Source organism: Vicia villosa, linkage group LG1 (assembly GCF_029867415.1).
Source record: "Vicia villosa cultivar HV-30 ecotype Madison, WI linkage group LG1, Vvil1.0, whole genome shotgun sequence".
Lineage (NCBI taxonomy): Eukaryota > Viridiplantae > Streptophyta > Magnoliopsida > Fabales > Fabaceae > Vicia > Vicia villosa.
This window is the reverse complement of record NC_081180.1, coordinates 21,955,601-21,967,783: the sequence shown is the minus strand read 5'-3', so window position 1 is coordinate 21,967,783 and position 12,183 is coordinate 21,955,601. Positions and strand designations below refer to the sequence as shown.

The 12,183-nt window shown below is 39.2% G+C and overlaps 1 long non-coding RNA gene across 6 annotated transcripts; it reads right to left on the bottom strand.

The window, feature by feature from the left end:
* Window positions 1-2,531: 2,531 nt before the first annotated feature.
* LOC131630947 (uncharacterized) lies at window positions 2,532-6,798 on the bottom strand. 6 transcript variants are annotated; one of them, XR_009292565.1, is made up of 5 exons: window positions 6,394-6,798; window positions 5,946-6,044; window positions 5,749-5,867; window positions 5,489-5,617; window positions 2,532-3,448 (listed from the first exon to the last, which is right to left on the bottom strand). It is a non-coding gene; the product is annotated as an uncharacterized LOC131630947 (long non-coding RNA). The 6 variants fall into 6 exon arrangements; XR_009292563.1 differs by lacking the exon at window positions 2,532-3,448 and adding an exon at window positions 3,457-4,940; XR_009292562.1 differs by lacking the exon at window positions 2,532-3,448 and adding an exon at window positions 3,458-4,900.
* Window positions 6,799-12,183: the final 5,385 nt, after the last annotated feature.

Sequence of the window (12,183 nt, the reverse complement as noted above, 5' to 3'; positions counted from 1 at the left end):
GCACTGTAAAATGTGCCATGCACTAGCCTGTCACGCCAGTCCACACGTTAGGAGAAGACGATGAAATGTTTTTGTTGATTGAAATGCATTTATGCACTTGTTCCCCACTATTTTTTCAATTGACTCCAAGCGATTTGGTTCCAACTTGCATCATACAACATATTGGAGGTCGGCCCAAACCACTAAAGGATTACCTGTCCCACTCAGTTCTCGATAAAGCCTTGGGGGCAAGTGTCTTCGACTGGCCAAAGACCCAAATAGCTAAGGTCCAGTTCTTATTAAATCTACTCCACTTGACCCAAGGTATAAAATTAGTTGACATGCAAAAGCAAGGTACATTGTCTAATCTTCCCTTTTGGCTACACTCATCTTGAATACTCTTCAGATGGAGAGAAGAGGAAAACTGTTAGTGTACAATATGTAACACCCCTCTAATTCCCCGCGGCAATTAACAAATTAAATCAGAGTAACATGCAACAAGGGAATCACAATTCATAATAAAATAAACATCATCCATCACTGTCATGCATTCACCAAGAAACATCTTAACATATCTCATAAATCAAAATCTCATGTTTACACAGCGGAAATAAATCATCAAATTAGCATCGCATCATCAATGCATTAATCCTCAAATAAATTAAACAAAATAGAGTTATGATAAAAAAACTCAAAACATTGCGTTCCCCAGTGTTACATCTATTAGAGCATGACACCTGACGCTAACTAATATATTGACTCATGAGCTAATCATCACCAAGTCGAAATGTCGCTATCCTCAATCTGAAAATGACAACATGTAAGGGTGAGTCTCATCACAATTAACAAATGTTATTGCATCATAAACAACAATATATCATAGTCAATCACTCACCCAATCATTTCATATTCAGACGATTCATCATCACACATTCACAAATCATCAAACCATAACATAAAATGCATTATTCATGGTATAAAAGTCATGCATATGTATGAAACTGACACAATGCATGTGGTACCAACATCATCAATGGGAATACCCACCGACCAATCTAACTGCGTCAAGATACGGCCCTGCCAACACAATTCCACACAATGGGAACTATGCCCTTCACTGAATCCCCACATCATCAGGATTCAGCCCTCAACAAATGATTATGAATGAATGCAAACATATATAAAACATACTTATATCATCATCATTCTATGAGTAACATCATCTCATACTCAAGTCATCATCATCATCATCATCATTGTTATCGAAGCATGTTTATATATACATTAACATCATTCAATTAAATCATATATCAATCAATCATACAGATTATTTCATTCAATCCATCATAGTCCAAACGACACACAAAACAGACCAACGGTTTAAAAGTTACGCGTCATCAAACTTTCAAAACTCACAAGCAGCAAAATCTGCATTTCACGCTGGCCACACGCGTATCATACGCGTACCAACAGAGCCAATTTTCCACAAAATACACACCATACGCGTATCGTACGCGTATCAGCAGAATCAAATTTCCACACAAACGCACATCGTACGCGTATCACCATTCTATACGCGTTACCAACTCTTCCTCATACGCGTACCAACAGAAGGCACATTTTGGTGCGTAACGGGGAGCGTACCATACGCGTACCACCCCCCCATACGCGTACCGTACGTGAATGGGCAGAAGTTCCCAAAACCTGCAACTTACCCATTCGTCTTCCTCGCGATTTCACCTGTTACAGCCTGCGATTTTGTATCTAAAACAGAATTCTTGCACTCTTAACAGTATAGGATTCATCTAACATCAATAGTATATGACCCTATATTCGATTTTACTCATCACAACCTAATTCTACTCAATCTATTAGGGATTCACACTCATGGATTTCAATCTAAGGATGAACACAACAGCAAAATCAGAATACGGAAACTCATCGATCTAAACAACATCCCTAATCAACATTATCATTCGTAACACAATAATAGAGATTAATTGGAGAGTCCCCCCTTACCTTAGCCAAGAGTTCTTGATTGGTCTCTCCCTCTACCATTCTTCTTTCACGTTCTTCGTGTTCCAACTTCTCTGTTCTTTCACGTTCTATCCTCTTTCCCAATTTTTTTCTTGTTTTATGAAAAAATAACTTTAATTAGAAAAAGGTTTTACTAACTCACACCTCCTTTCTTGCTAACATCATAGATTGTCCCAATGCCTTAAACCTTTTATTTTCTAATTTTATTTTCCATAAATCAACATAATTCTAATATTAATTCAATTTCCAAATTAAATTAAAATTAAAATATACGGGTGTTACACAATATATTGAGGATCATATTCTATTAATATGGTGATGACCAATTAGGGTTCCCATTATTTTGAAATGGGTCATCCTGACATCCTTTCATATTTGAATCCATATCTAATAAAATGATTAATCACAATTAATTTCTAAATAAAATCTAATTAACCTTTTAATTTTATTTGATCACTTAACTATTTAAGGCACTTAATTTAATAAAATAACTAATATAATTAAAATATATATGCCCACATAACAATTATTGAAATATTAAAATAATATATAAAAATATTTCAACAACCATATGACAAGAATGGATGTGTAGTTGAACAATTGTGAGAGAGTATTTAAAGGGGTCTTGTGACTCGTTTAGTGGAATGTTTTAATCTTAACCCTCCATTTAAATCTAATGATTAATAATTAATTCTTACATAATAGAGCTAGTTCTAGTTTGTTACAACAATATAACTAGTTTGCTTTATACTTATTAGTTACTGAACAAATTCATCAAGCTTAATTTGATACTTAATTAAAATTGCAAAATGATAAATAACACATAAAGTTTTAACAACTTCTCACCTAATAACTACTCGATGCTACTTTTGCCTAGAAATCGACATTTAGACCTGGGAAGTCGACATCTCGCAACCTAAATCACCGCATTGATATCTAACAGTCTCACTCCCAATAATTGTATAAAAAACAACTCAACAAGAAGATCACTCTTCCAAACAAAACTCGACTCTTTTGTTTCAAAGCTTCAAGAGTGAGAATGAAACTCAACTCATTACCTAAAGGCTTCTGAGTGAGAACAAAACGTCTACTAGAAGTATCAGAAGATACAAGGGTGACAAACACCTACATGAGAGACTCTCAAACCTGTAACATTATTATGGATTACAAAATTGTGAAAGTTTAAAATTACATTATGTCAGGTCTTCTCTTTAAATACACCTCTGAAGTTCATGGGCTTTGAAATTTGCATCCAGATATTTCTTAATCCATAAGTTGATTGATGCACTAATTGTGTAGATAAATATCCTTAAATCTTGGAACACAAATATCAAGTTTGCTAAATTGTCTTAGCATCCAATTTCGGCAACTTGTATAGCTGAAGATACAAAAAAATTGTTCCAGATTAAATCTTCTTGACCTGCAAAATAAACTGAGATATATCCAAAATAAACATCACAAAATCAAATTAAATTTGTCAAAATTTAAAAACAGCTAGCATGTGCTAATGCTCTGGCATAACATGTTAAAACATATGCCAGGACATCTTTCCTGAGCAACATGTTAGAACATCTTCCATAACATCTTTGTAGTAAACCATATTTTAACAAAGTTGTGTCAATCCTAAAACCGTGGTACTAACATTTACTCTAATAGATCCCCTTCAAACCCATGGCAATTTATCTATGAGATTAAACTTTTGGCCACCATTCTAAGCTTGACTCTTAGAGCTAGAAACCTAAAACGGTGAGTGAGGCTTAGTTGAGAGAACAACATATTGATATGTAGTAGGTATATGTTACACAATAAGGGTCTTACCTGTCACTTTTTTCCTTAAAAAAATATGTCTAGCTCCGTGTACTTAGTTTTGGCACGCATCATTAGATTATGGGATATAGCTACAATATACTCATATTGCTGCATCAGAAAAGGTAGTGATGGCTAATGATTTGACTACATTACAGAGTATCTTTGATACATCTCATCTCTCTTTTTACTATTATATAACTAGTAAGAGACCCGTGCTCCCGCACGGGTAATTTAATTATGATATAGTATAAATAATTAAAAAAAATATAATAATTTAGAATTTTTAAATAATAATTATGAAATAAAAAATAACAAAATATTTGTTAATGTGATAACACATGAATAAGTTTTAATGTCATAACATAAAAAGAAAAAAATATAATTGTGAGAGGGAGAAAAAAAATTAATATATAAAAATAAAGATTTTATCTTTTAAATTAAAATAATAATTTATTAAACTAAAATAAATATCGTCGATTAATGACACGTGAGATAAATATATTTTTAATCTTCACACATACTTTTATAGTGAATCTTGTTGCATTAACTTTCTTTGATAATTTTGTCTTTTATCCAAAAATTAGGAACATTAACATCATATATATTTTTATTACTACCCTATATTATTAATATTAATAATTACAAATATGTAGACACAAAAGAAGAAACAGAAAACCAATTCTCAATTTTAGTACCAATTCAAATATAATTGCAGGCCGTTTTTCACGAAAATTATAACTAATACTCATATATTATTGTAGAATAATCTATCAATTCAATTGAACAAAATGAAATGTTGTCCATACTTTAAAATAAAACTAAGCACTTACACAATTAAACATAGTGAAATATTGTCCATACTTTAAAATAAAACTAAGCACTTTACCCAATTAACCAATATCAAATAGATACATAATTAGACTCATGAAACAACACTAAAATCATCTCCTTCTTCAAATGGAACTGCCAGATTGAGATATATGAAACTCTCTTTGAATCTAGGAGCAAGGTTAATATTAACATTAGTACTGAAGTTAGATGGTGAAGTTCCAGCCAAACTCATATTCATTAGATACTGCAAGTGTCCATTAATACCAATCAAATTTTGTAAGATACTGCAAGTGTCCATTAATACCAATCAAATTTTGTTTAATTATTTTCAATGTATCAATTGCATGATAGTGAAAATAAAACATGTAAATATGAGGTTGCAGTCACTGGAAGTTTCATTGATTTTTCAAATATTTCAAACAATGAACTCAAACAAAGATCATAAAAAAATAAGAATAGTAAGAATGATTGAACAAACAACATGAAATGAAAGTCAAGACATGAAATCACAAGAAATGTTGTTGAATCACTAAAACATAATCAAACCAAGAACACAAATCATAATAACAACAACATATTAAGAAACACCAACAACACTAAGAACGTGGCAGAATCAAAACAACATATTAAGAAACACCAACAACACTAAGAACTTGGCAGAATCAAAACAGAACAAAGTCTTGGCAAAATTGTGCAGAACTTCAAGTCTTAGCAAACCATTTGTAAAATAAGAAGTAATTAGCATTACTCATTTTGCACCACTAGAATCAACTAAAACAAAATAAAAATACTTTTCTTAGTAAAAGACAAACAGATAAACTTAAACATGTACCTCATAAAATAAAGTAGGAAACATTTGACTTTTTTGAGCTCTACAAAACAGAGGATGCAACGCTTTGCTTTGAATGGAAGAGGTGCCATATCCAAATAGTGAAAATCATTTTTTATAACTTATACCAATCTGCATAGAGATGCAAAGTGAAAGACTTTAAAATTTGACTGACATAAAAAACAAAGAGACACAAAACTTAAAAACTTAACTGATAATATTAACAAAGTCAACACATTGAACATGAAGTAAACATTCATTACATTCAATAAGCCAGTGGAGATAACAACCCGTAGCTGTGGAAAATCCTCCCTCATTAAAAACTCAACAAATCACGGAACCACACCAATTTGTATAACCTCCTCAATCTGTGGGCTACATTCTGATCACACATAAAAATTGTTAACCAAATGTCCATTAACAAATAGTAGATAAAAATATATATAGAACAATATCTAACCACTTGAAAGCAACTTCGAAACTGAGTTGTTGCCTCGAACTGCAGGTTTGACCAAGTCTGGTAATTTCCAATATAGTTGTTGCTTTTATAGAATTTCCCCTGCCAAAACACATATTTGTAAATCTCAAATGATTCACAAGATCTAGATTTTAGCAATTTATACAAATCAAACTAACCACCAAATATACATCATACTCATAACTTTTTAGAAACGAAACTTATATTAATTGAAACTGAACTTTCGAAACGATATCGAAACACATAAATTAAAAACTCTGCAATAGCCATGAAAATGGAAGATGTCAAAACATAATATAATATACAAACTTATCTCTAAATCTAAATAGGATTTGAACAAAAACTCAACAGGTTATTAATCAGAAAAACTTTAGAAACTTTTATTTCAAAAAAACAACAAACAACAGAAAAATGGTCCAAGAGAATCCACCTTTCAGCAAGAAGTTTGAGTCTTCAGTTTTCTCTTAAGCTGCCTGAAAAAAAGAAACAATAACAAAAAAAATCAGAAGATTGATGTTTTGAGTGAAAAGCGTGACGTTGGGTCGGGGTTTGATGAACCAACTGGTCGACGGCGAGTAACAGTATCCGACGGCGAGGTTGTTCGAAACAAAATTATATCCAGTTCATTAGGAAGGCCATGAGACGGATAGTACGAAAATGGCTTTGATTTTTTCATCGGAGGGTGGTGGTCACCAATAATAGAGGCAGAAAGGGTGGCGGCGTTTTAGGGCTTCAGAGAAAAAGAGAGAAAAAGAGAAAGAGAACAGATAGAGAGAGAAGGAAAAAGTTTATATCAGAAGAGGAGAAAGAAAAACAAATGAAAATGGTGTTTGGGAAAAGTTGTTGGAATTGACCAATAAGAAAGATACAATTGGCATAGGTGAATATTGAATTTGTTAATTACATGATTAACCTTTTGCAAGGGAGGAAAAAAAAGTGAAAGGGCACAATAGTAAATTTGGGCAATTTCCTAGTAATGGGTAGATAGTTGAATAGTTGATGGCTTTCTAGAGGTTGCAATAGAAACTGACAAGCTTTATTAATAGAATAATTGATCTGGTCTTGTTATTGTGGCATATTGAGTATCTCCAACAACTAATCTATATGCGTTAGATCATTAAGGTAGTCAGAACCATGTTTAGCCAACTTCAAATTAGAAATCATAGGCATATGTAATCCCATATTTTTTTTTTACAAAGGAGATCTCTAATATAATCGATATGCATTACTTCCCATCATTTGAGATCTTCAAGGGCCATTTTGTGGGAAGTTGTCTTAAGTTTAGTGACAATAAGAGTTAGGTGAAGTTTATGATGAATTGTATTGTGTTTACCTCTACTTATCATGGTATAGGTGTTGTTAAGATGAATATTAACGGGTTGATGTGATGGTGTGAGTGAGGACTAACTTGAAAGAAAAAGTTGTGATATTTGGAAGGAGGATGAGGTACTTGAAGGAGTGGTTTATGAGTTTACACATATTAACACCTGAATGATGGTAATGGGTGAAGATTAAGTATATGTGTAACTGAAATTATTAATGGTAGTAGAGCTGTCAATATGGGCTACCCGGTCCATATGGGCTTCGGGCTTTTTAGGGCCGGGCCCAAAAAACCCATTTTTAAATGGACTCTAATTTTACTACCCAGGCCCGGCCCTGTCTGGACTGCGGGCTACCCGACCCTAAATGGACTTCGGCCCTAAACGGGCCCATTTCTATAAAAAATTAAAATTTTCTCCTTATTTTTGTAAGTAACCATATAATTGCATGCAAAAATACATTATATATATATATATATATATATATATATATATATATATATATATATATATATATATATATATATATATATATATATATATAAATTTTATATCCAAAATTATAATTTCTAAATAATTCATATAAGTTAATAATTAAAATGTAAAACAACACATTAACTTAATTTAAACTATCCAAAATACATCACAAATTATATAATGTAGCACAAATAATTAAATAACTTGTTCCAACAAATTTTTAAGTTATAAATATTTATGACAATTATAATTTTATAATAATTATAACAAGAAAATGTTATAAATTTTTATAATAATTATAATTAGGAAAGGATAAATTTTAATTATATTAAAAATATTTAATTTTTTCGGGCCGGTGGGCTACCCATGGCCCATACGGGCCGGCCCATATTTTTTAGGGCTTTTTAGGGCCGGGCTAAAAAAGGCCCGGATGTAAATAGGCTCGAAAAATGAGGCCCAGGCCCTAAAATTTTTCGGGCCAAATGGGCCGGCCCATGGGCTTCGGCCCATTTTGACAACTCTAAATGGTAGTATGGGCGCGGGAAGGATATTTAGTAGGTGAGCTTGACCGATGTATAGAGCGTGACTTATTCCTTGGCTATAAATGTGTGTGTTGATGCCTGTTCTGGACTGGGCCAAGGCTAGGCCCAACACCGCTTTCGGCCCAATAAACCTCAGGGGCCCATGAATAGTTCATTTCCTCCCTGCACGCCTTGCTCGGCACTAACACCCTACCCGAAACAGATGACCTCGCTCGGCGTTAACTCTCCCCCGGACGTCATCCTTGCCGAAGACCCTGCTCCGCGCAGGGCTCTTTCATATTTAACCCTCCGAATAACTCGGATCCCACGTGGCTCCTAAAAGACCGCGTCTTCCCTTGGACTTCGGAGCGGTTAACCAGGACAGAGGGCGTACACGCACCTCCGATATTTCCGCTCAGGAAACCTGGCAGTCTCCTAGTTGGGCTTGGGAATCCAACCCAATAGCGAGATCATGGCCCAGCGCTGGGGGCTATATATACCCTCTTTGACTAGAGGGTCAGGTATTCAATTCTTACTCACTCTTAGCTAAGTGCTTGCGCTCCTTTGCTCGTCAACTTACTTTGGCATTGGAGTACCTTGCAGGTACACCCCCCCTCCTCCTTCCTAGAAGATCCAGTCCGAGCAGCCTACGACGATTCTTCTGATCAGGTACGATCAGTGGCGCCGTCTGTGGAAAACTTGCTTCCCCATCTTTAAAGAACAAAGATCAAAGCTAATCATCTCCAATCGTCATGGCTGACAACAACAACATCCCTAACGCTGACCCTTTCCTCCTTCACGAGCTGATCGAGGAATCCTCCCGCGAGCTAGCTAATCATCGTCGGGGGGATCGTCGGCGACAAAGGTCCGGGCATGAAACCCAGGACACCCAGCTGTTGCAGGTCCTACAACAGGTCCAGAATGTTGACCATGTTCCTCCAGAAGGGCACGTTCAGAACGGCGAGCAGATCAGAACGACCAACGTGCCGGAACATGCCCAGAATGTGAATGAGACCGACCTCCGAGACGGGCAACATGCTTCCTCATTCACCCACACCTCCGAAAGGCGGAGAGCCCGTCATGGGGAAGAAGAGGAACCGCTCAACATTCCCGAGGATGCTGACCCCATCACCGTCCGCTTGCTCAAAGAAATACAATTGACGAACAACCTCCTCAGAATTCAGGACGACCGAATTCACGAACTGGAAAGACAGCGGCGACGTCGCCCCTCTCCACGGAGGCGCTACAGGTCACGCTCCTATTCCTCTTCGCGCTCATCGCCGAGAAGATACCATCGGCGTTCCCCGTCCTCTTCAAGGTCTCCCCCGAGAAGACATCGCCGCCGGAGGACTCGTTCCCGTTCTCCACACAGAAAGAACAGGAAGAACCAGAAACCTGAAACCGCTGAACAAAGAAGCCCCTCCCCCGAACAGGGCCGTCGGGGCCCCTCCAAAGCTGCGTTGGGTAACAACCAAGAGGATCCCCGACGAAACAGGCACTACCATTCACCAGGACCGAGCGACGAGGAGGACTTCCGCAGCCCCTTGTCCGCCAGTATCCGGAGAGTCCGCCTCCCTCGGGGGATGGAAAAACCGCCAGTATTGGACCAATACGACGGAACCACTGACCCCGACGACCATATTCGGAGCATCGAACCGGTCATGGACTATCACGTCGTCAGAGGCTCGATCAAGTGCCGCATTTTCCCGACCACCCTCAGGAAGGGAGCGATGAATTGGTACAGGAACCTCCCTTCGAACTCCATCCATTCTTGGACCGAGCTCAAAGAACTCTTCTTGAGCCACTTCACAGCCTCCCGACGACAACCGAAATCGGAAGCCAATCTCGAGGCCGTAGTACAAGGACCCAACGAACCTCTTCGAGATTACCTTGAAAGATTCAACAAGGAGGCCGTCCAAGTGCAGACAGAAGACTACATGAAGAGGTACATCTTGGAGCGAGGACTTCTCCCCGGCAGTGACTTCAAGAAGGCTATTAAGATTGAGAAGGTGCACTCGATGAATGACCTCCTCAGCAAAGCAAAGGCATTCATCGATTTTGAGGAAGGCGAGGCAGCCGCAATCAGAGCCCCGAGGGGCAGTGGTGCCGCTCGCAGCTCAAACCTCGAAGACCCGGGGTCACGCCGAGGACAAGACAAAAGAAGGGACGACCGGTCCCGAGATGTCAAAGAACGGCGAGGACCAGCAGGGCGTTTCAACGACAACACTCCTTTGAACACCTCCCGGGAGAAAATCTTGGCCGACTGCCAGAACGCCGAGTTCAAGAAATCCAACATCAGGCCCCCGAAGTCAAATCCTACAAGACCGGGGATGGACAAGTCCAAGTACTGCAAGTACCACAAAAGTCACGGGCATATGACTGACGAATGCATAAATCTCAAAGATGCCATAGAGACCCTGATCAAAGAGGGCCACCTGGCAAGATACACCAAGAAGGGAGAACCCCCCAGAAGAGGCATCCCTCGAAACTCTGACGAGGGGAACTCACCAGACAGCAGACCGCTTCAAGTCGCACTGTCCGTAACCCGACCGGAAGACTTCATCCCTTCGGTCGGCGTGACGACCGCCCTCAGCACCTGGGAACATTTCCCCACCGCAATGGTCATCTCCAACGGCGGGGACCCCGGCTCTCTCACCGTCAGTTCAGTCAAGAGAAAGTTCGACGAGCTACTCAGCGCCAATGCCGATCTCGGCCCTACTCTGCGGAAATTCCGAGGAAATTCAGAGCCAATCACTTTCTACCTCGAAGAACTGCCCGGCGGAGCTCCAAACGCCACCATTCCCCTCCTCGTCCGAGCCAGAATGGCAAACTTCGATGTTCGACGGGTCCTGGTAGATGAAGGCAGTTCAGTCGACATTATGTACTCCCACCTCTTCCAAACACTTCAGCTGGACGACTCGCACCTCACTCCCTATGTGGGTTCCGACCTCCAAGGTTTTAACGGAGCCACCACCAAACCATGGGGCTACGTCGAGCTGATTGTCACCTTCGGGGAAGGGGAAGCGTCCAGGCAAGTCAAAACCAGGTTTTTGGTAATCGACTGCAAGACATTGTACAACTGCATCATCGGGCGCCCCACACTGGCCGAGCTAACCGCCGACCCCTCCACGGTCCATCTGAAGATGAAGTTCTACACGAGGACAGGGAAAGTGGCCACCATCAACGCCGACATTGAAGCTGCGAGAAGGATCTTCGATGCATCCGTCAAAGGACTAGAGCTGATCGCTCCTCCGACCAGCTCCAACAAAAAACCAAGAGCCGAAGACAAGCATCCTCGGGAAGATCAGGTTCCAACGGCCAACGTCAGCTCAGTCGACCTCGATGCGAGGTTTACGCAAGAAGAACTGAAGACCGGGGAAGAGACACAATCAAAGGCCCCTCATCCCGTCCGGCCTGTCCCCGACGGAGACTTCGAGCTGATCCCCCCGGGGGACAACCCCAACAGAGCAGTGAAGATCGGCAAAGGCATCCCTGACCTGCCGAGGAAGCAACTCGTAGCCTGCCTTCGAGCCAATGCCGACCTGTTCGCCTGGAGCGCCGCAGAGATGCCCGGACTCGACCCTGAGGTCGCCTGTCACCACCTCTCCATCAATCCAACCGCCAAGGCCGTAGTACAACGTAGGCGTCGGCAGTCTCCCGAGAAAGCGGAGGCTGCCGAGAAAGCTGTAAAAGACCTCCTAGAGGCAAATTTTATTTCCGAGGCCAAGTATTCTGTTAGAACAAGATTTGTTCTTATCAATTATCTTAGTTTTGATGATAACAATAATATGAATTTTGCTTAAGATAATATGGTACTCTAATCCAATGCAATTTCCCTTTCAGGAAATATATATAAAGAGTACGCATAATTCAGCGCTCAGAAGTTGTATCTCAAATGGTTCA